The 24,176-nt window shown below is 37.6% G+C and overlaps 1 long non-coding RNA gene across 2 annotated transcripts in view; it reads left to right on the top strand.

Annotated features, from left to right (window-relative positions):
• Positions 1-12,832, top strand: part of LOC135412503 (uncharacterized) — a 33,040-nt gene extending 20,208 nt beyond the window's left edge. For both annotated transcript variants that reach the window (XR_010429700.1, XR_010429701.1), the window contains exons 2-3: positions 12,175-12,259; positions 12,683-12,832. This is a non-coding gene — a long non-coding RNA (uncharacterized LOC135412503). The remainder of the gene's footprint in view (positions 1-12,174; positions 12,260-12,682) is intronic.
• Positions 12,833-24,176: the final 11,344 nt, after the last annotated feature.

Here is a 24,176-nt window from a genome sequence, read left to right as displayed (position 1 = left end):
CTTGCAAATAAGAGAGCATGTATTCTCTGACACATCACTGAGCTGTAGACTTTTAAATTGCTTGGTGTAACTCAAATAAGCCTCCAGTAGATAAAATGTTAATTGAAAAAGATGTATTTTACTGACCAGTGTCATGCATTACTATTGTTGTCAAATGAGTTTCCCAAGCATCCTGTACCTTTTGCAGTGACTTCAATCTGTTTCACCTTTTAACAGAATGCATCCTTGAATGATTGTATGGAGTTCATCTAAATCCACTAAATCTTAGAGAACTTGCCCATTTCAAGAGACTTAAAAACAATGAAAAGAACCAACCCACAAAACCCAGGGCTTTCAAAGAGAACTTTCAGTCCAAGAATACACTCACATCCCAGTAAGCTGAATTGTCTGGAGAAGTTCTTGACCAAAGGTCATGCTTTAATGCTGGCTATTGTCTGCCTCAACTCTTGATGGGTCACTGTCTTGTCGTACAAATAGTCATGCTCACTTCAGTGAGCCTTCTTAGGGGGCACTGCCCCAGTCAGCTCCATTGACATTGCAAGAATCTCACCTTTTATTATGACAAGCTCCTTGAGGAACATGCGAATCTGTGATGGATGTGCTAAAGAGCTGGAGCAGAAGAGGGATATGAACAGAAAAACACAGCTTTCCCTCTTCCTCCTGATTCTTTCTTTTCTTACACAATTATTCTTTGTGGTAATCAAAAGGATGGATGAGATCCTAAGTCAGCATCTTTTGAAAAAGCCTTAATGAGCTATAAGATTACTTACTTTCTTCTGTACTTCTAGCCATTTTGAGTGTAACACATATAGAGCAGAAGAGGTCATATAAGTCTGCTGCAGCACGCCTATGTTTTCAGCTAAGGCCTCTGCCTTTTCTTTTGCTGTGTTTTTTGAAGTGTAAAGATCATAGGTAGCTGGAAGAAGTGTTTTTGAACATATTTTCTAAAGAGCTGATCAAGTGGCCAGGCTGTTACTGAATGTTTTTGGAAACTGCTTTGTCTTTACAGTGGTACTTGGGGAATTACAATATATCACTTGTTAACCACTGTTGGTTTGTAGGTTTTCTTTGTTTTCTGTTATGGAAGTATCTGTATGAGAGAGCAAAGGGATACTACGTTACCCCAGTGTGGTCAGCCAAAGCCAAGGGAGAACGTATGATCGACATGAAAATATTTTGCCAACAAGTAGCTTTATAGTCTCACATAGCCAAAGCACAGGTGCAACGAACAAATATGTTAAAAGAGCTGAAGAAGGCAAATGGAAAAAAAAAGTTACCTGTCTCAGGCTGCTGATTTATTTGGGGCAATAATTTTGCCAGCTCTAGCTTAGGTGGCAGTCACTGGAATAAACACTTAATTTGTAAGCAGGATTCTGTTTTAAAGGAAAATGCAGAATTTTTTGGAGGCTTGGAGATGTATTTATTTGTTTTTCATGCCAGTGTGCTAGACAAAAGATAAGGTAAGTGGCACTGGTTAATGCTAAAAGAAAATAAAAATGCCAACCAAATAAACATTTGCAAAACTCACAGCAATAATACACCTCATTCAGCTACAGAGTTGAATATTGTTGAGGTAACAGTTGTTTCTGTCTGTACTGACATATTTTGGACCAAATTTTGATTCTGATGAGTTGTACTTAACTGTATGAAGCTGTGGCCAGAACTGAAGTCTCTTATTGTCAGTGGAAAGAATTCTGAGAAAGAGCCAGTAGGTTTCAGATCAGCCTTCTTTAAGACAGTTTATTTCAGTGGCACCACTTAGCAGAACAAGCTCTCAATTCATGTCTGCAAGCACACAAAACTAAAGGTGTCTGTTCTCTTCACTTTTTTCAGTAGACACAAAGCTTGAATGGGACTTCCCATCAAGTTATACTCTGAAGCGTCAGCCATCTGAGCATTCCTTTTTCAAGTGAGTAATTCCTTTTGATCCTGAGGTCAGTTGTAAGGTTGCTCAAAGTGCAGTTAGTATTTTCAGAGCATTATGAATGCTGGAGATACTAAATAGATTCCTGTGGATCATGAGCGAGGGGTTTTGTTGTATCTCTCTTTATGGTTAGTCTGCCCAAAATCCCAGTGTTTTCACCATAGATATAACTTTTGTACAATGTCCTAAATGAAATTGTCTGGGATACCAAAATAGCCAACTTTATTTGAAATGAATTTTTACCACTTAAGTGCTGACAGTACTAAAGTGAGGTTACAGCATCACTAGTTAGCCATGATTGAACAGTATCAATCAGATTCAAATGGTAATATATTTTGTCCTCTTCTCCTCAGTGAAGCTTGACAATTCCTGTGAACTGGTGTAATAATATTTTTATTCTGTCTTTAGTATATAATAGTATAAGTGAGAAATGAACAGTTTATGGACTGTCCACTATCTCTCCGGAGTTTATATTGGAGATTTTAAATTTTTCAGCTGGGGCAGAAGAGTTTATGTGCTTTCAGAGTGACCATAGCAAATATAGAGGAAGAGCAGTATTGCACACATTTTTCTTGTACTTCTTCTAGGGTGAGTGAAATGCAAAAGCTCATCTGGTCTTGTAAACAGAAGTCCCTCAGAACGAATAATCTGACCTCGGGAGTTTATGCTTTCTTTTGTTGCCTGTGTCAACCTAACAGAGTCGTATTATTTGCTTTTGCATTCAAAAAAGAGTTTTTATTAAAGAGGAGCAATGCGTTTAGTAAATTTGCAAGACATCTTGCCACTCTGTCTTTTGCCTGGGTTTTTTTGTTTGTTTGTGGTTTTTTGTTGTTGTTATTGTGGGTGGGTTTTGTTGTTTTGTTTTCCAGAAAATTTTAAAGAAGGGTAAAAACAGGACCTTGACTAGCTTCTCTAAAAGCTTCTTGTTCTATATTAGAATCAGTCCTAACCTGTGTGTGTTAAATGTTAGACTAATATTTGTATAAGGTGACTCTCAACAGCGGATATGATTCTATATTGATATCTATAATTTGCCTTACTGTGTTGTGATATGATTCAATAGGAGTCAGAAACTGGAGGAGTTTTTTAAATAATTGAAAATTTCACAGAAAAAAATATTAAATGGTCAGACTGTGGAATAGGTCTTTGAGTTCATTAGCTCTGAACCAGCTTACATACATGCAAATATTTTTGGAGGAACAAAAACTGTTCCATTTCTTAACTTTCTCCTTTTCACAGAGATTACAAATCAAACTGTAATTCTTCCAATCGTCATGGTTTAGGCGTAATTTTTTATTCTGCTTGCAGTGTTACCTAGCAAGTTCAAGTAAATGCAATACAGTGCTTGCGTCTAGGGTATGGATGTGCTTTTACAGAGGTGTCCGTTGCCTGCCTGGCCCAGGACACTGAGGTCCTCTCTCACTTGGCACAACACTTAGCCAGTGCTACGATCCTGCTGGTTCACTGGAGGGAACAGATATTTTTATACTTCAAATTTGCTTCCTCTGAATGTAGAAAAAAGAAAATAGAAATAGTAATGAGTGTTTAAACTGTTTAAAATATAAAGGGTTCAGGTAAGTGTGGAAAAAAACCTTTCTAAATAGAAAGTAAAAATTCACATATTGATTGTTTTTAGATATGTTGCAGAAAGGATGGGTCTGGAATTTCCCCAAAGATCTTATGCATGAATGAAGTTACAAAAAAACCCCAAATCAATCAACCAAAAAAAAAAACCAACCACAAAAAATCCAAATCAAGACCAAAAAAAACCAAACCAAAACAAAGACTGAAACAACTAAACCAACAGCAGAAATCAGTAAAACTCATTATTCTGAGATCAAAATTTTTTTAGCTTTTGAAAAAATTCTGCATGTCTATAACTATGTAAGTTTTATTAAAATTTCAGCATCCTTTCAATTCGACTTAATGTCAAAATAAATTCTGAACAGAATACTCCCTGTTAATTGCTGTGTGGTCTTTGATCAGCAAGATTATATTCATTTCCCCATTACTCTTGCAGTGTTTTACAGTAAAACATACCAGGGGCTGGATGTATAAGTGGGGATAGGTTTTTCGTTTTGTAACAGAGATGATACTGATAGTACTCATTCCAGCTTCTCCCCTCATACCTGCTCAGAGGTAAAAAGTGAAGGCTTCAAGATGTCCAAAGGGTATGTGACCTGCTAGACTACATAATGTTTTGATAAGTAATCACAGTACTGTTTGCACTTCAATTAGATTAACAGCTGAACTTGCAAATCATGTCTCTGGAGGGTGTTTTTTGATAGCTAACTAATTGGTAGTTGTCTGAAGTAAATTGCTTGATATTGGTCAATGGTAAATTGTGATCACATTAATTTAATTGCAGCTCTGCCAATGCTATAATTAACGCTGCTACCAAAGCAGTCAGTCAGTTCATTGGAAAAAGAAGGCAACACTGTGATATTAAATTCCCAGGTGCCATGACACAGAATGTGATTCTGCATAATAATAATAAGGTTGGCTCTGTTCACTGTGAGCTAAAGCCATTGTTTTCAGTGGAAATGGATGCAATGGTGTTGTGCATTATTACAAATATTGCCAGCAAATTGCCCCAGAAAGACTTCTGTCACTCTAAGAAAATAAATTATTTTCCTAGCTGTCTGGGAAAAGATGTGACCAGGAGCTGTGTTTTATGATCAGTTATGATTGACAGATACCGCTGTGGACATTGCCTGGAAATGACAGGGTTTTGCTGCATAACACAAACAGAAGCAGATCACAGAATCACAGAATGGCTAAGGTTGGAAGGGACCTCTCGGAATCACCTAGTCCAACCTTTCTGCTTAAGCTGTGCTCCCTAGAGCATGTTACTCAGGGTTGCTGGGACAGGACTCAGAAAATCCCATTATCAACCCTTTCCCATATTTATATTTTCTGTTCTCACTTTTGGGAGTCATTTACAAGGGACTAATGACATGGACTCTGTCCCACATGCACCTTCTTTTCTTCAGATGTGTTCCTCATGCATAAAGTGGCCCTCTTCTTTCCTCTTATGCCTAGCACATGCTAATGCCTGCCTCCATTTTTCAAAAGTATGTCTTGCCATCACTGGAACCCAGGGACTTTGAAGTAATTGTTTTGGTTTTGTTCCGGTTGAGTAGGAATAGGACTGTGTGCCTTTTTATCTCCAGCAGTTTGGTTCAGCAGTAGTCAAGCAGTGTTACGAAGAAACTACCCTGAGTCTCTGGCACTCCTGGGTTCATTGTATGCCTCTACAGCAGCAAAATTCTGCAATAAAGATTGTCTAAGCAGGTAACTTATAATTTTTTTCTGTATTTGAGGTATACTCCAGTGAGTTGTAGGTGTCAAGAAGAGTTGGAAAGCAAAGGGTTATTGCATTCTGGCAATCTCCACTTGCCAAATTGTTGTGCTGGACCTTATTGTGGCTGACACAATTTAGAACAGCCCAGAAAATATGTAGGCAGCTCCTCAGGACTTGAGTACCTAAGTCACCTGCAGAAGTTACTTTCTAGAGGCTCTTTGCCCCCCTTCTTACTTGTGATATGCTTCATGTCCAAAGAGGGAAATTTTAGAGGAAGATCATAGTGTGGTATGGAAGACCCTATTGTCTTGACTATAGAGACAAGCTATGCTGTTGAGTGATTACAGCTGTTTGTTACAGCGAACTCACCTACTCATTGTGTGCTCCCCTCCCCAATTGCTTTGCATTGTTTCTGATAATAAACACTTTAAAGTGAACTAGGGTGTTGCAGGAGGCAGGACTAGTTAGCCTCTTATTCTTAGGCATGATGCCCTGTCTGTTCTTTCCGCATACAGAAAGTACCCACATGCACAAACATATGTAAGTGCTTATGGATAATTAAGATTTTCTAAATTTGGCTATTTTAAAAAAATCTAGGGTTTTTTTTTCCAGTTCTGTTTCTTATGTGATGAAATAAAATGAGATCTATAAATTGCCTTCTCCAACATCTAGTATGCTGCAGTCAACAGGCTGATATTGTTGGGTATTTATAAAAGGCAGTTTCAGAGTTGGCTAGTCTAAGAGGCCAGGCTCTGCAAACCTACTTGAAACAGGACTCTAATACCTCCGGGTGCAAAATACCAGTAGATATTCCAGATTTTCTTCTAGTTACTAAATACAATCAAAGTATATAAACTTTGTAGCTGCAACTTGAATTTCAGCTTTATTTCATAAGAATATTTTGTGAAGAAAATAGGAAAGACTTTTCTTTCTTATTTTTTCTCTTTTTTTTGTGATTTTTTTTTTTTTACTCATTGAAACTGGTAAGCTGATTTACTATGGCAAGAGATGAAAAATGGTCACACAAAAATCTCATATTTGAAATGTAAATATATAAAAATAAGACATATAATATTTTCTGTCATCTTATGCCATGAATTTATTTGCAGAAGTGATGGCTAAACTAGGTTTGTACCCTTATAAACTAAAAAGGTAGTAATTCATATTTGAAACACTAAATGGAAGCCTGAGCAGAGAGTGATGATTTGAAAGGAAACTGACTTTGGGAAATATTGTTATCACCTAGAGTAAAGCAGTAACACAGAAACTGGATTTTCATTGGTAAGAGTGCTGATACTTGAAAAATAAGGTAATACAAATGTGTTTTAGGAGAAGGGGAGTGCATTTGTACTGGTACTTGTTCTTGTCAATTACCTTTTATCCCAATATAAAGTTCAGAATAATATGAACATTTATGTTTCCTTTAAGAGAAAATTAGAGCAACAGCATTTCTTAATGAGAAGCATTCATGTTATCTCTTTCCTAAATAAATTCTCAATTCACACAAAAGAAATACAAAGCAAGCTGTTTTGTAGTGTTTTAACACAAATGGTAACAGATAAGAGCATTTTGAAAGATAAGAGTAAGGTGAAGATTAATAAATCAGCCAAGATGCTGCATGTAGTAGCTTTATAATTGTAAGTAGCAAGATTTAAATAACCAGATTCCTCTTCTCTATAAAGACTTTTATATTAACTCACTTTCACCTTCCCTTTATCTCACTCTTTCCCTTCCAACCAGATAGATGTTAATTTAGTTTCTCTTTAAATTGTCTCTAAAATGCGTGTTGTGCACTTGTACAAAGCACACTGCTTTCTATCACTATTGCCATGCTTTTTATGTATCTCTGTGTATAAGCTGGTAAATATCCATGGGAATTTCTACCAGTAGGAAATTTCCAATCTCACATGGTTTGCAGTTAACAAATGAGCATAAGGACTTACAATTCTTTTATTGCATCTTGTTTCGGTAATTGCAGATATTTCTTTAGCCAAATTCATAATTTTTATTCTACTAAGTTCACTGATAATAAGTGACAAAAAATTCTGTGACAAAAAATTCTGTGTTTTAACTTTGGTCGTTTTTGCTTAGCTCTTGTGCTAAGAAAAAAATTAAGATACTTGATCTTTTCAATACTTCCCATTCCTTATCCTTTTACTATGTGTTCTAGTCTTGTCTGCATTTTTCTTGCAAATAAATTATTTCTCCATATTTCTGAAAATCAGACAATCCCCTTCTTTTCTATATTTTTGCTTCTGCTTTGTACTTTTGAAGTAGAATGTTTAGAGAGAAACATCAGATCCAGAGTAGGATGCCCAGATAATATGATTTAGTAGATCTGAAGAAAATGTTAAAGAGGGATTTAGGGTGCATATGCATACAGCACATATGATACCAATCCACAGAAACAATAAAATGGAAATTAAGATTCATGTCTCTAAAATTCATAACCTCTGTCTCCCTCACTACACATGTGCTTCACCTTTCCTATCATTATAGCTACTGCAGCCTAGAAACCACATGTTGCACTTTGGATGACTCTGAATTTCACATTTTGGGAAAAGAAGCTTGAAATATTCGGGGAAAGCTAAAACGTTTCCTGCAGTTGAGAAAACATTTGTAAGAACTGCAGATACATAAAGCATATTCTGATGTGTAGTAGGAAGTGGCTGGAAATCTTTTTGGGCTGATCTTAAGTTTTCACAGCTCGTAAATATTATGTAAATATTACTCTGAATTTCACAATTCAGACAGCTGAAAAAAGTAGAGCACTTCAAGTGATAAGGTAGTAACTCTTTTCAGAAGGAGACAAGTAGGTTCCAGGTAACAGAGTTTGTATTGCTGTCAATGGAAGAGACAAGAACTGGTTCAGTCTTTGACCTGATATCTCTATGAACAGTTATTTCCAGGGTGAACTTCATGATCTGTCTATTCTATACAAGCGATGTGAATTTACTACTCATGATACTGTAAGTTTCAAATCTCAGTTATAATTTGTAAATTCTGATATTCAACAGAAAAAGGGGCACTGACTTGGAAGCTTTTTTACATTAGCTCACTATTTCATGACAATCATCTCACACACACAAAAAAGTAAATCTCCACTACTGCATATAGTTTAGAGTGGTATAAGATTGCCACAATATTTCTATTTTTTTTCCCATTGAAGCTTAGAATGATTCTCAATTGATGTTATATTTGAGTGAAAAATAACAATATTTTTAGATAGTTTTGCTAACACTCTGATGTAACATAAATATCTGACCTAGCTGTAGTGCAGGAGAGGTCAAAGACAATATTTCACTGTAAGCTACAAATTGAAAGAATACCTAGCTTAGTTTAAACAATTCCATTATCTTCTTTTTGTTTAATTGATAACTATTGCTTATTTTTAGACAGAATGTTGGATGTTTATATAGCTCCATTCTATGCATTTAGCTCTCAAACACAGATTTCCATTGAGATTTTTGTTAAAGTAAACATGGCTACATCAGGAAAAGACATAGTTATGTGTTATACAACAGCGTGAGAACATTTTTCCAAAAGGATGATTCTTTTCTAGGCACTTCATCAAAGTCTTTTTTGGTCTTTTTAGTGCAGACTGAGTCTGATTTCATTCAAAGCAACCAAAACACATGAAAGAATGTGGGGAGGTAGGTCTGAAATAAAATCCATGTTGTTGTCATGACAACTACAATGCTAAAAAGGATGCAGAGAATTATTATTAAATAAGATATTGCATCAAGTTGTTATGGCAACTATATAGTAATAGGAAAAAAAATGAGGTTTCAGAATAACATTGTATGAAAAGTTTCCTCTTTATCAAAACATGTCATTGTAAAAATATCATAATGAGGAAAAAAAGGAGTGGAGGACTTGGTACAAAAAGAGGTCAGGATTCAGCTATCTGCCTCAGTGTATTTACCTTAAGTGCTGTAATGTTCCATGGAGAGTGTCTCTGCTTGGTTTCCAGTCCTGTCACAGAGGGATTAGAACACAGAAGACACTAGAATATATTCCAGTGCTCTTTCCCAGCATTATAGCAATAAAGTTCAATGCCACATTTCACAAATAAGCCTTCATGGCCCCCATTTACCCGCAGTGAGGTAGATGAAGCTTCAGTGGCATATAAGAATGGACTGTGAAACCCTAATTCAAAAAAATGGGATAGGGGAAAGGTTGATGGTGACGAGTAGTATCAAGAGGCTTTAATTCTGTGAAAGAATTATTTTTCAGCACACTTCCTTGTGCTGCACAAGATTACTTCCTTGTTTGTTTAGCTTAGGACTTCATAATAAATGAGTATTTGCTAATAGAAATCATTAAAAGAATTGTATAAACCTATTTTTGAAGCCAGGAAACTTCTTAAGCAGCAACAGCAGTAGAAATGACTATCTGGGCTCTGTGCCATAATTTGTGGTATAAGCAGCACTAGAGGCTGCTTTGCCTGGTGCAAAAGAAATGAGATATTGTGCTCAGGGAAGCCAAAATATCTCCCGTGCTATTTTCCCTTGTGTGTGGTGCCCAGCTGGCTCCATCCAGCAAGTCACTGTGGTTTGTTCTTCCTGGTTATAAGCCCTCTTCTGGGGAACTCTAGCAGGGAGTCAGAGGCTTTTTCTCCCAGCAGTGCTCCCTTCCTGGAGGCAGGAGTGAGTGCAGGAAAGAGGAATGACCAGGGACCGTATGGAAAGTCAAAGTCAGGGAGACATAAGGAGCAACTGGACTTTGAGCGTTAAGAGCTGGCCACTTTCTTGGCCCCTTAAGTTCTCCCGCAGCAGTAGGTGAGGCAAGCTGATTGGTATTTTTATCCGGTTTCTGTCAATGAGCAAGTGTTTTTCCAGTTAAATAATTTTTTTTTAATATAATTTTCATGAAAAATAATTGCTGTGTGTGGAGATAACTTTTTTATAAATATATGTATTTTTTAAAGTAACAGAAAGCTAAAATATTGCAACACTAAAGAATGTTGGCATGGGTGTTCTGTTGCAGTGTCTTCTGGCTTCTTTCTTCTGAAGTTTGCTTGTCTGATGTCTGGCTTCATTTTTAAGGGCTAAGCTCCCCAGCTGGACTTGATTTTGTAAATAGTTTCAACTCCAGTTCTATCCTATGACATTAATCCTCTTGCTATCAGTTGAAATTATGTAATCCATCCAGAGGTAAAGGAGAATTTTAGCTTGAGGGACTATGAAAACTATGAGTAGTGGAAGATACCAGGTCTTGAATCAGAGTAATTTTTCAGAGTTATTACTAAAAGTATGAGACTTGTGGCAGATGGAGAACATGTTTGGAAGCCTAAACATAGGCCTGCATAAAACTGCGGTACATTGTGATTTTGCAGATTTGAAAGTAGTTGCATATTTGCATTGAAAATATGTGTGAACCACAGCCTGAGGTCAGATTTTAGCTACTTTTCACTGGGATTGTGATGGCAGACAACCAGTCTAGCTGTCATGATTTCTGCCTTGGAAACTTTTATATTTTACTTTATTTTGAAATTCAGAGAACAGTGAGTTTTAGTAGAAACTGTAACTGTAGGCATACATTTCTTAATCTTCATGGTATTTTCTATTGTGTTTGTAGCAGAGGTAGGGACTGATTTGACTTTACGGATATGGTTGGAAAAAAAGGGTTCTGGAAAAAGTTGGCTTCCAACCCAGAGGTTGCAAGTGGGATGGTGGTGATGAAGTAGGACAGAGGAAATGAACTCACGTGTAAATAAACTAAAGCTTCTTTTTCTTTCACATTGGGATGGCAAAATCCAAGCCAGCAGAACTCTTCCAAGCAGACTCCTGTTAAAGAGCCCTGAACTCCTTTGCCCAGCTTCAGCAGCCTCAGATGTTTTTGTCGCTACAAGTTCTTGTTTTATCTCCTGGGACTAAATTAAATGGCCTTGCTAGCCCAGAGAAAATTAATTTGAATCACTTCCCTGCCTCTAATAGTTTATGCCACTGTCCCACTGGCGTAAACAGAGGTCCTGAAAGCATGAAGAGATGTCCAAGCCACCTGTGCACAGCAGGCCCTTTTCCCGCATGGCTAGTAATAGCTAATGAAAACAATTTGGGTTCAACACTAATCAAATTAAGATGTTTCCCCGAGGGAAGCACCAATTACATACTTCTGTGTAGTATCTATAGCTTGGCTAATTCTCAAGGCTCATCTTAATGACACCAACAAGATTTGCCAGTTACTGCTATTCTTCATGGATCAAACCGGGTGGTAAGGGTTGCATGCAACATCACTTGCCCTGAATGTGTGGTGTCATCAGCTAATGGTGTTATTTCACCACTCTGTCTGTTTTCAGTGGGACATAGAGACTACTGACATCCTACTGATTTCCAGGGCAGTTTTGAAATACAAACATAAGTGTAGAGTGCCTTGAACACTTAACAAGATAAAATCTGTTTAAGTAAATATGGAAAAGGAAGGTGTGTACTAGGGAAAGATTATGAGAAGAAGAAATAATAAATATACTTTAGAAGAGGCTAGACAGAAATTGGTGTCTTAATTACTTGGCTCACTTTCACTAAGCAGTTGAACAAAGCTGCCAACAAGTAATCTGATTAAGAGAAAGCATCTAGATTGTATTCTGAATATTGTCGTGCTCTTTTTTCCTCTGACTGAAAAGAGAGTCCTGGAGGACTGCTGTGCTCAGACTACCTGTTAGCTTTGGTCTTTGCTGCCCTTTGCAAAGCGTGATCTGTTTAAACCTTTGTTAGTTGTGCCTCCGTTCCTTAGTGCCTGCTCTCATGCAAGACTTTGTACAGTGATGAGGGGTGTGTGTAAAGCTTCCTCTGTTATGGTACCATGGCAAGATTTTCTCCAGGAATGTCCAGCTTGGCTCTTCTGTAATACTTTGCACAGCGCCTTTCTTCTGATCAGAATGCACCTGAGAAGTGTGACTAGGTGTTTAATATCTTCCTAAATTTAAATTTTTCCAATCCTGTAGGAACACACTTGGTGCCATTCCTGGCTTTGATAAAAGCCACACAGCCAGCTCCAGACTCTTGATGAGCTGCAAGTCACTATTCCAGGTAAAAACACAAGGCATCTCTACTCTGGACTGATCCTGCCTTGTAATTGTTGGAAAGAAACACCAAATAAATTTTTGAATACTGAAATTTCAAGACATTCTAATACACAATATGCACAATTTTCTTATCTTTTTAAATAAAGAGCAGTCTATAAAATGTAGTGCTTATATTCTAGTCTGAGGGAAAGGAGCAAGGATGTGGTGAGGAAAACAACTGAAGCTGAGAGAGGCAGCTTAAGCTCTTCCTCCTGCAGTGACTGTGGCTTCATCATGTCTCTTAACTCCTGCAATCAGATGATCATATACTGATTTCTGCAAGCACCTGAGAAAGTGGATATAAAGAAAAGTGGAGGAGAAAAGAAAAATTGTTTTTCCACTTTGATGATTTGAAAGTTTTCTTCATGTTCATTTTATTCTGATGCAGAAAGATGCAGCTGGTGAAGTGTTCACTGAAGCACAGCAGAAAAATGAGTACTGCAGGAATCTGACAGGATAATGCAGAGTTTTGGTGCAGTGATTTGCAAAATAGATGGGACAGTGGAAATAAATTTTTGGTCTATCTGGAATTCTGAAATCTCCATGGTATGGTAATGTGGTTTGTTCATAGACTTATAAAAAAGACCATTTCAAATATGTGGATTTATTTATCATGAGTCATCTAGACACATGAATCAAGGGGACAGCAATGGGGAAGTGTCAGCTGTTCTCATTCTTCTAAATAGCTTCACTTTCAGATTGCTGAAAAGGTGTATCATTGCAGCTGGAAACTTTTCCTCTTGGAATGTATAATGATATTGTTTTTGCTTTAATTGGGATTGCAACAATATTCCTTTAAAAGCATTTTCCATTTTTCTCTGAGTGTTTCTTACTGTATAGGTCTTGATAAATCAGCTCACAGTAGGGATAGAGATCAGGTTCTTTTTGGGGTTTATTTTTTTGTTATTTTGAAAATGTCTGTATTCCATGGACAGTTCTTCCATTGCATTGTATTTTCCTGAAGGCTTTATTTTATCTCTGCTCAGAGGAATAATGAGAAAGAAGCCCAATCTTGGAATAATCAGTGGCAATGGTTTAAAACAACCAATAAAAAATACAAAAGTTGATTATTTTTCTCTTGTTAAAAATTCATCCATTGAATCTTGACCTCTATTTCTATAAAGACCAGGTAGGTTACATCTCTGCTTCCTTTCTGGGTTCTTCTGCATCCTAATAAAGGGTCTGTTATTGTATTTTCATTTAAAACAACTGTACTTTTGTGTATTCTGCTGTGGCCACCATAAGAGGGCCTGAGGCTAAACAAGGAAAGATGACTCGGGTATGTCTGCAGCATGGCAATATAACTGCAGACCAAACCAGATAGCTTCGACCTAACTGACCAAAAGTAGTCCAGCAGTCCATCTAATAGCTCATCATGGGATGACTTATGCCCTCTTCTGAAATTGGGTGCTACCTGTGAACTTCCTTTCTGTGATTGCTTTGACTTTCAAAGCAGAGTAGAGAGAGAAAAAATGTGTTGGCAATGCTTGTTGCCAAATGTGGCAATATTGGGCAATTGATTTAAATGCCCTGCAATTGATTTAAAATGGCTCTGACTTCGAAACAAGATGTGTTATGGTCTATGCCTGAAGAGCAAATGTGAGCATAATAATTCACTTTATCTTATATAATATGAAATTATCATTACCATTCTGGTTCTTCCCATTTTTTTTAAAGCTGAGAAACAAGAATAACTCAGCATTTAACTGTCAGCATAAATTGTCATCCCATTTGGACACCTTGTGCTAATTAGGTTGTCTCTTAAAGGAATCTTAGAATAATGCAAGGAAGAAAAGTCTTAATTGGCAAATTTCCAGTATGAGAAGACTAAATATGAAGCTAGGCAGTTCTCTCTGCCTTTTGTCTGAGAAGCAGTCTTAAGTAATAATTAGTGTATTGCTCTTTCTGCTCCCCAAAAAAAAAATCTCTTTCAATTTCACGTTAATGTTACTTATGCTTTCATAAAATGCATTTAAAGTAGGTGTTTTAAACTGGGATACTAGAAATGACAATGGTAAATCTTGAAATAACTCAAAAGTGGCAAGACAGTTCACTGAATATCACACTGGTCAAAATAAGAAAAGTTCTCTTCCCATTTTGGTATTGATCTACTTGGTGCAATTGTACAGGTCATGTTTATCTGAGGCTTGAATATATGATCTGTACAATGGGCATAACTATACTTTTCTGCTTTTTAAACCACTGGAATGATTGAACTTTTATTAAAAAACTACTTTTGACAAATACTAAAACGAATGGAAGTCCAGAACCGACCAGCTTCTGGTGAATTAATGTTATATCCAAACAGGCTTTGCAAGGTTCTGGAGGTGTTGCAGTGGACTGTCTTACAGTCTGGGCTTTCACATGTCAGCATGTATAGCAAATGTAGTTGAACAGCCAACAGATAGTGTAACTTGGAAGCAATTAACACTTCTTTCACTGACATTGGTTAAATCTTGAATGTGAACTTGCTATTACAGGACTTCAAGTACCAAAAATATTGTGGCTCAGAAAAAAGGTAAGAAAGATAGAGGTGTCGCGAAGAAAGGCTGTGCACTTTCATGCATACACAACCTTTATTTTGAGTTAGAATAATTCTAAGTAATTCCAAATATCAAATGACTGATTTTTAAATGTCAGGTCTTCTGCAGATCCTTAGGGCAGCACCTCTGAAAATGTTATTAAGGATAATAGAGGACAAACATTATCATAACCAGAAATTTTATTGCAAATACTAAGTGACAAATTCTGACAAGACTAGTTTGATTATATGAAAATGGACTAAGAGGCATACGCTGCCATAAAGGAAGACTTCTGCAATATATATTCTCTTGCTGATTTTTTTTCATTTTTAGCTAAATTAACAATTGTATCTATATTAAACCAAACTGAATGGTCAAGTAAATTTTAAAAGGGTTGATGAGATGATATGATATCCCTTTGCAGTATCCCAAACCTGTACTGTCTCCATAGAGTATTGGTCTTTTGTATTATTAACCTGTCTGTAACCTCTGACTGCAGTAAAAATCTTTGCTACTACAATGTCTGATTTTGGCTCAGAGAGAGCAGTGATGAGGAGATTCATTAGGCCTTCACAGGATACTCTTGAGACTGCACATACAAAGCATAGGGTAGGCTGCTGTGCTCAGGAAGCTTGGTACAGGTCCAGGACACAGTCATGGTTTCTAAAATGGCATAAGAAATTCTGACTGTAAAGGAAGAATATTGAATAAATCTTTATGGCTTTAGTGACTGATCCATGCATAACAAGTTTTTGCTGTGTGTGTGGCATGCTGATTCTTGTAGTCCTTTGAATAAAGGCTGCAGATTTTATTCTTTTTTGTCTGAGTCTCAACTCCAGGACTGCAGTGCTCCTGCATGCAGAGATACCCTGCTGAAGGTTATCTGACTAATTCTGAAGTGCTAGACAGAGAATGCCAGCAGTCTCTGTTCTCAAGCCCTGTAATGCTGTTATAAATATGTAATTGACATACTATAATTACACTAAAAATCCAGTAATTCAACATAAAACTTTTATAGATGCACAATAAAGTTTCAGAAACAGGACTCTTCTACTGAAACCCTATATTTAAGTATATGGTGACATCAACATGTCCAGGAATGGTGTAATTAACTGGAGCAGTATTGTTAGGAGATTTTATTGAAAACTATCTATAATATTAAAAAATCATTCACCTTATTTATAATGTTTCCTGGATGCAGTAAATGCTCACTTTACTGAGGCACTGTAGGTTATTCCTTTGAGAAAATGGCCTGGAAACTACAAGCATCTACCTATAGGATTTTTTTGTATGGGAGCCTGAAGGTTTAACATTTTAGTACTGTCTAAGATTTAGAAGGAATGTTCTACCTATAACAATTGGAGTACCTTTAGAAAACTTCTGTTAAACAGCCGTTATGCACACAGATATTTTCTGGGTACTTTACCTAAAGATATCCCAGATTTGTTCTCAGTTTTTGTGGCACAGGTTGACACTTTCAGCATGTGTAGACTGTTGTGGAGTCTGTGTTTGTATAAAAAGCAGGAATAGATTCCTTGCTATCACTTTCTTCTAGCTAGATAATAGCATGGCTAAACTACTACTCAATGAAACTGTGGCTTATAAAGGTATTACTTTGGTCTAGGTAGCTATCATTTTTCCGTTCAGGACATAGATGATCATGTCTAGCTCTGAAGGAGCTTGCTGTATTAGCTTGTATTAGCTGTGTTTTAGCTTGTCAGCGGGATGTACCTTAAGGGTCTTAACCACAAGCAGTTTACAGTCAGTAAGATTTTAGCACTTACTTGTAAGGTTCCAAGCCCATGGAAATTGGATGAAGGCTTTGGTTGCTTATCTAAATATTGAGAAACAATAGAGAAAGGCCCTGTTTCTGTTGAAGGAAAATAGGCAGATCAGCCGAGCTCTTGAGGAAAGACTACGGAGTTCCCATCTAGGCCTTCTCTGCCTAAGTGGCCTGAGGGCTCTGTAGCTGGGGTCTCCCATTAGTCATCATATCCTTTGATTTCTTGGTGTGGACGTGACAACTAGCTACTGAAGATAACCAACTGCATATGGGAATGTAGCTTTTCCCACTTTCACTGAAGAAGACAAGATCTGGTCCTCTGGTCTAGTATGGGCAACTTTCCCACAGAGTCAAGTAACATCTCATGAGGTTCTACTCTAAAACTGTAGTAAATCGGATACAGTAACACCTGCTTACAGGTGCAGAAATAATTTGTCTGATATTCCCAATACTTTTCTTAAACTAAAGACTTGTGCATCCTATTCAACCATGTGTCTATTCTGGAAGAATGTTTATGAGCAAACAAGTGTCATTAACCTCTCTACCTTATTTCCTAGAAAGTTTCTGGAAAGTCTAGCTCAAAGGGTCAGCAAAGGTGGACAAGAAAGGCTTCATGGATTAAGGGAATCTGGGTGGTCTTAAAGCTCCCGTCTTGTTCATATTTTCTTATTTTTCCTTTCCTGCCTCCCCCCCCCTCCCCCCCCCCCCCCGGTACCTTCATGGGCTCTTTAGCCTCTGTTTGAGAAGTGTCACATTTGACATAAATATTTGATAGAAGGACTGCCTAGTAAATTGTTTGAAGAACATAATTGGGCTTTCAACCTGTCTGTCCACACTAAGCACCTAAGGCTTCAAAAATGCCTTTCCAGAGGATCTCTGGAAAGGTTACCTGGTGTACTGATGAAATGAAGTCAAGCAACAGAAGTTCCTACAAAAGGACCCAACCTCTATAAATTCTGTCAATTGTGAGGCATCAGAGAAAGTGTAAAAAGCATTCTGATGTTTTAAAATATTTTTTCCACAAATATATGTGTATCTTCCACTGTACTACTCCCTTTTTAATTTCTTTATTTTGTACTAATAATCAGGTTCATTTCAGTAGGGATAGCTCTCTATGACTCAACAAAAGATGAAAACCCTCTAACTGCCATTTTTTTTTGTCTTTTTCTTTTATGCTATGTTTCTGTGATAAACACAGCTATGGGAAAATAAACACTAACCATCTCTGAGCAAATGTCAAACTGACTGAGAAGAGGTCAGGGTATACATGAAGTGACACATTTTTTAAAATCATTGACCAATAGTCTGCTGTCATGCGTGTTTATTATTTCTATATCTATGATGACAGGAAACTAGTGCTCCATTTTTTCTCTCAATTAGTGTTTTATGAGCCTAGTAAGAATTCAAAAGTAGGAAAATGTATTAAAGTGATACAGAATTGCTGAAAATTATTTTTTTTTTTTTTGGATTTTTTTTTTTCTTTTTTAAAGGTTGTTAAAGCTTTTGCTCTTCCGTGTGAAAGAGCTGTGTTTCATGTGTTTGTGGATTTGGTAATACAACAAAAGAGGAGAGTTCTGATACTGAAGTGTAATAAGGGTAAAATGGGATTAGAACAGACAAAAGTGAGCTTAATTTTCTCATTTACAGAATTGGACCATTTCATATGGCAGCATCACGCAGTACATAATGTGAAATATAATTAATGTTGAATTACAATGGAAGTGCTATAAATGTACAATGCACACATGACATCCACCAACCCATCAAATAACTTTTTTTTCTAAGAATAGGCTAGCAATTAGAATGGATGCCAATTGGATTTCTAATGAAGGGGGACATAAAATACAGTCTTACTCTGCTTATTGTCACAGCAGTTACCTAGGCTTGTTTTTTTATTCTAATGGTGGTACTGCATTATAAGTGGTAACATTTTGATCTGAATTTTGGCTGAAAGAACTTTTTTTAATAGAGATCAGTGCCTTCATTCCTGCTCTTAACATGATACAGAACATGGCAAACATACATTGCGTGAGACTGATGCATTAATATTGTTGACATTATTAGTGTCATCCTCAATGTATTGAAAAAAAGAGAAAGGACAACATCAAAAGGTGTAGGGATATTGTATTTTATAATTGCAGTCAAGCTTTTAGAGCGATTACTTGAACATCTTTCTAACATTACCATTTTTTGGAACTCAGGTAATGGTACTGTAAAGCTCAAACCACATAGCACCTATCCCTCAAAAAATTTTAGGGTGTCTTTCCATTTTTCCTGGACAAAAATGCTTTCAAACTAATTCTCTGTGTGTGTACGTGTATGTATATGCACACACACACACACACATACACATATATAGGTATAAAGATTCCTATGAGAACACCCTTTACTCACTCTGTAAAAGAACCCTACTATCTGGTTTTTATTTGAAGGCTAATGGAAACTTTTGAAAAATAGTCAAAGTTCACGTGGGGAACCTAAGAGTTTTGAGAGATGGAAACATTGTTCATAAGCCTTGCCAAAGATATGGTATAGTAGGAGACAGAGATGATGATTTGAAGTTAGTATCCCAAGAGTTTTGTATTCTTGCGTATAATATGAACTCATTGGCAATTTTTATAAGCCAGTAAAATTGTCTTTGCTACCTATAACACTCATTGGTATTATACAAATCTCTTTTTCTTTCTCCAATTATAAAATGTATTACTTTGTGAGGAGCCATACAAGATAAAGAACACCACCACATGAACAAACTATAATGACTTGACTGTCCAATCTCAATGTAAACAGAAGCAAAATGTTTCTAGTTAGGGTAAGTTTATATGAGAGATGACCTTAGATATTATTGCTGTCAAATGAAATGCCAAGAAAAATAACTGGATTTTATTACATCTTTTCTGTTTCCTTTTCCTATTTGCCAAAGTATAGATTTATTTGAATCATTTTTGCAGAACGCCGAGCCATGTCCTTTTCTCATTCTTCTGTCAAGTATCTGGGTTTTTTACAGCTTTCTTATTTTTTTGTTCTAATCTTTCCACACATTCCACTCTATCCTTTGTAAAGCATAATGGCATTGCAGTTTGCTGTTGATTATTACTTATCCAGAAAGCTATTTATTTCCTCTTGGTGCATTTTCAGCAAAAACCCTGTTCGTTTTTCTCTTTGACCATGACATTGCTTACTGTGTTTATTAAACAACTTGAGTACTTGGATTTTCCTTTAATTAATTTTAGAATGAAAAGTGAGACTTTAGTTACTTCAAATAAGTTACTTTTACTTAAGAGAATCATATATATGTATATAATGCACAAACATTTCTCTGCATTAATTTTTGTTATGACTATGGAGTCTAATTTTTGTAAGGGATATTTTCCCAAATACATGAATACATATGACTGAATTAAGGCTTAATCTTTTTTGAGCTTCCTTTGGGCTTTTTTTATTTTTAACTAGATATATACAAGCTGTTTCACATGTTATTAGACTCATGTGAGTGATTTTTTGGTGCTTATATGTTGAGACAGCATCCACAGTTCTTGGTTATATTTTTAGGGCATTCCTTATGGCTTTCAAGCTGACCATTATTAACCTTTTTTTAAGCTCATTTGCTGGAGTGTGGTTTGTTTTTTTTTCCTCCTAGCTTTTTTGGCATCGCATATTTGGGACTATTTAACCAACCCACACAATGCACATCTTGTTTGCACATATGGACATGGCGTTGTCCAACCTTTTCAACACGGCAAAATGGATAATAGATCAGTTAGGAGGCTCCTTCATCCAAAAATGTAATTGACTATTGGCCAGCAGCATTGCTCTTTGATCAGAACAGTCCTCTCTTCCTCCATAGAATTGACTGGGAAAGCTTGAGAGGTTCAGTGTTGACAATTGCAGGAAGCCTTGAAAAGCTGTGAAGATTTACATGCGCTGCCAGAAAAGCTGTTCTCCCTCTGTCCCTATGAGGTCATTGGAATTTCAGTTGCAGTGCTCCATCTTAGCTCCCAGCTAAGCAAGCCATGGAGTCTTTCACAGGCAGACGACCAGTTTGAGTTTTGTCCAGTTCAAAGCTGTTTTAATCTAATGATTGGCCAGCCCTGAAGGTGCCTGTGGGACTCTTGCTGTGCATAGGTTCTGTCTTCATTATTGACATAGACAAAGGGATCAAATGCACTCTCAGCAAATTTACAGGTGACACAAACCTGAGTGCTGTGGTTGACACACCTGAAGGATGGAATGCCATCCAGAGGGAGCTGGACAAGCTCAACAACTGAGGCCATGGTTATTTTGTGCGGTTTAACAAGAGCAAGTGCACGGTGCTGCACCTGGGTTGGGGCAATGTCTGGTATCAACACAGGCTGGGGGTTGAAGAGATTGAGAGCAGCCCTGCTGAGAAGGACTTGAGAATGCTGGTGGATGAGAGGATGGACATGAGCCAAGAAATGTGCACTGGCGGCCCAGAAAGCCAATTGTGTCCTGGGCTGCATCAAAAACAGCGTGGCCAGCGGGTCGAGGGAGGGGATTTTGCCCTTCTACTCTGCTCTTGTGAGACCTCACGTGGAGTGCTGCATCCAGCTCTGGGGTCCCCAGCACAGGAAGGACATTAGCCTGTTGGAGCAAGCCCAGGGGAGGTCCACCAAAATGATTAGAGGAATGGAGCACCTCTCCCATGAGGAAAGGAAAAGAGCTGAGAAAAGAGAAGGCTTAGGGGTCACCTAATTGTGGCCTTCCAGTACCTGAAGGGAGCCTACAAGAAAGGTTGAGAGAGATTATTTACAAAGGCATGTGGTGACAGGACAAGGGGGAAAGGCTTCAAACTAAAACAGAGTAGGTTTAGATTAGACATTAGGAAGAAATTCTTTACTGTCAGAGTGGTAAGGCACTGGAAGAGGTTGCCTTGAGAAGCTGTGGATGTCTCATATGTTCAAGGCCAGGTTGAATGGAGCTCTGAGCCACCTGGTCCAGTGAAAGGGTCTCTTTTAACCCAGGCCATTCTATTATTCTATGGCCAAACCCAAAGGGGTTTGATTTCCCCCTTGGGGGATTCTGCTGAGGGAACTGCATCAGTAGCCAAGATTTCTGTACTCATTAAAAAGTTAGAGAGTTTCAGTGCCAAAAGGATGTTGCACACGTATTCAGAGCAAGCAGAAAACATCCCCAAACTACACCAGTTATTTTTAAGCTTTGTGTAGTTGTTGTTTCATGGTATTTTAGAGTCTGATTCATCCTTTGTGAATTTTGGGGCTAACCATCTGAGAGTGGTCAATAGAAAGAAATGCAGGAAAGATTTAAGAGCTTTAATGTGGTCTCTGAAGGACACTGCAAATAGCTGTTCTGGAGGGGAAGAAGTGAAAGAGAGAGGATTTTCAGAAAAGGGATGGTTAAAGTTGGGGAGGAAAAAATCCACTTACCTCTTAGGAGCTGACTTCAGAGTATAAGGAGGCTGGCAAAGGAGAATCCCAGCAAAACCACCTTGACCCTGGCAGCTGAGTGTTCAGGAGAGCCTACTTAAAGACAAGCATTGATTTTTCAGTTGCCACAAGCAAGAGGGATGTTGCAGAGACACGATGATTTGTATGGTGCATCTAGCTGAGATGGCTGTATATGTGAACACAGTTTTTTTCCCCTACATCTGTGTGTGGCTTCATGTAATCAATAGCAGTTAAATAATTCTCATAGAAAAGTTGTTCTGCTGATTTATATGGGGTTCCATACCTATACTAGCTTGGTATTTAAAATAGAATGTAGCTAAGAAGGTTATTAAAGTTATAAGATAATACAATATGCGCATATATAAGTTAGAGAGAAAATGTGGCCATTTTTATTGTTGCAATCTCACATTCAGTATAGATTTGGGTGTGGCCAGAATTTGGTCCTTTGGTTTTTTTCCCCACACACATCATCTGTGTTTACAGGTGTGTCAGAAAATGACAATCATTCCTGCTTATGTTGAGGTCCGCCTGTGAGATCCTTATGGTTTTATTTCTGAAGGCTATGAATGCGTTTTCATTTTACCATGGAATTTAAAGTGTTAAAACTGACAGATGTTAGGGAATATGCTCTTCTATTATGTAAGGTAGAAATGCGGAACAAAAAGTTTGTATGCCACAGAAAAGATTTCTATACAACTTGTATCTAAGTTTTTGTGGAAGAACATGATTTGAACAGCCTGGAGGACAGGCTGTAGGCGGGGATGGGTTTAAACACTATGGGCTTTGAACAAATCGGTGTTCTTTCTGTAATTAAGCTCTTGTCCTTTGGCTTAGCTCATCGTCACGCGAGTGTCTGAGACATCTTGACCCTCTCTAAGAGGAAGTGTTGCTTTGGGAACTGGCAGGCATGCCCGTAGCCCTCTTCCTTCAGGAGCAAAAGGGAAAGAGACTCCAAGAGTTACTGGGGTGATACCAGAGAGGTGCCCTGAGGCAGTCACTGAGCTGGGATACATCTGCCTGAGGACTTCTTCCAATTAGAAAGGCAAATTTTGGTTCATAAGTAACGAAAACTCCAGGACCTGAGATAAAAGTCCCTGTAAAACAGACCTGTGTTTGTGGTACAGCACAGTCTCTGATCTTGGGTATTAGTAGTATTTTAGCCCTTGTTTTGCATATAGTGATGATCAGGTTGATGGTCAGGTACACAGTAGCATAGTTTTCATCCTCAGAGCATGGGTGTGGTACAGGAGGCTCCTTTCCCAGAAGCTCCTCAGCTACCTTCTGCCAGATGGCTCAACAGTTCCTTGGAAAGATAAACTCCAGTGGTACCTGATAATGCCTGTATTATGTATAATAATGAGTTTGGGATCTCTTATAAAGGGTTTTTCTTCCTGATAACTACTTAAAGCTTACCTCAAAGGGATTTTGGTAAGTGTAGTTGCTGCAACCACATGCTTCTCACCTGAACTGAAAAAGTATTGTGGGTTTTGTGATTTCTTTAAATTTTAGGAAAATTAGAAGACTACAGAGCTTGTCCAGAATTTACTGTAATGACGCTTTTCTTATTTTATAGGGATTGACTCAGGTCTATTGTTTGTAATCAAAAATCACTATCTTCCAAAGAAAGATCCAAGCAAAACACTCCTCTGCCTCCTTCATTTCAAAGAACTAAGCAAACCTGCATCTGGTAGCCGAACAAAGTGTGGGATGTCATATAATTGCAGCTTATGGTTGGAGTGTTTTGTAAGCTTCCTGTATGTCAGATGTACAAAAGAGACAGGGCATGCATTCAGTGTATGTGTAAGTGTGTATATACGTGGGAGTTGGTGCAATGCGGGAGAGGGCCTCTAGAGCTCTCTCTTGCTGCATTTTTCTCTGTCAGGGTTTTGAACTGTTTACAGAGTAGGACAATAGAAATGTGTTGGGTTTTTTGTTTGTTTTGTGGTGGTGGTGGTTGTGGGGTTTCTTTGGTGGTGTTTTTTTTCTTTTTTTAACCCCAAATGGTTTGTACACTGTATGCCCAGAGGCACAGGGAGAGGTGAAGGTAATGTTGACATTGAAAACTACCTCTGTAATGCCACAGAATAAATATGTTTGTTAGTTAACATTATGACAAACCCTACAGATAATAAAAGGACTAACTAGAGTCTA

Source organism: Pseudopipra pipra, chromosome 3, assembly GCF_036250125.1.
Source record: "Pseudopipra pipra isolate bDixPip1 chromosome 3, bDixPip1.hap1, whole genome shotgun sequence".
NCBI lineage: Eukaryota > Metazoa > Chordata > Aves > Passeriformes > Pipridae > Pseudopipra > Pseudopipra pipra.
The sequence above is the reverse complement of the archived record's forward strand: the minus strand, read 5'-3'. Positions and strand labels throughout refer to the sequence as shown.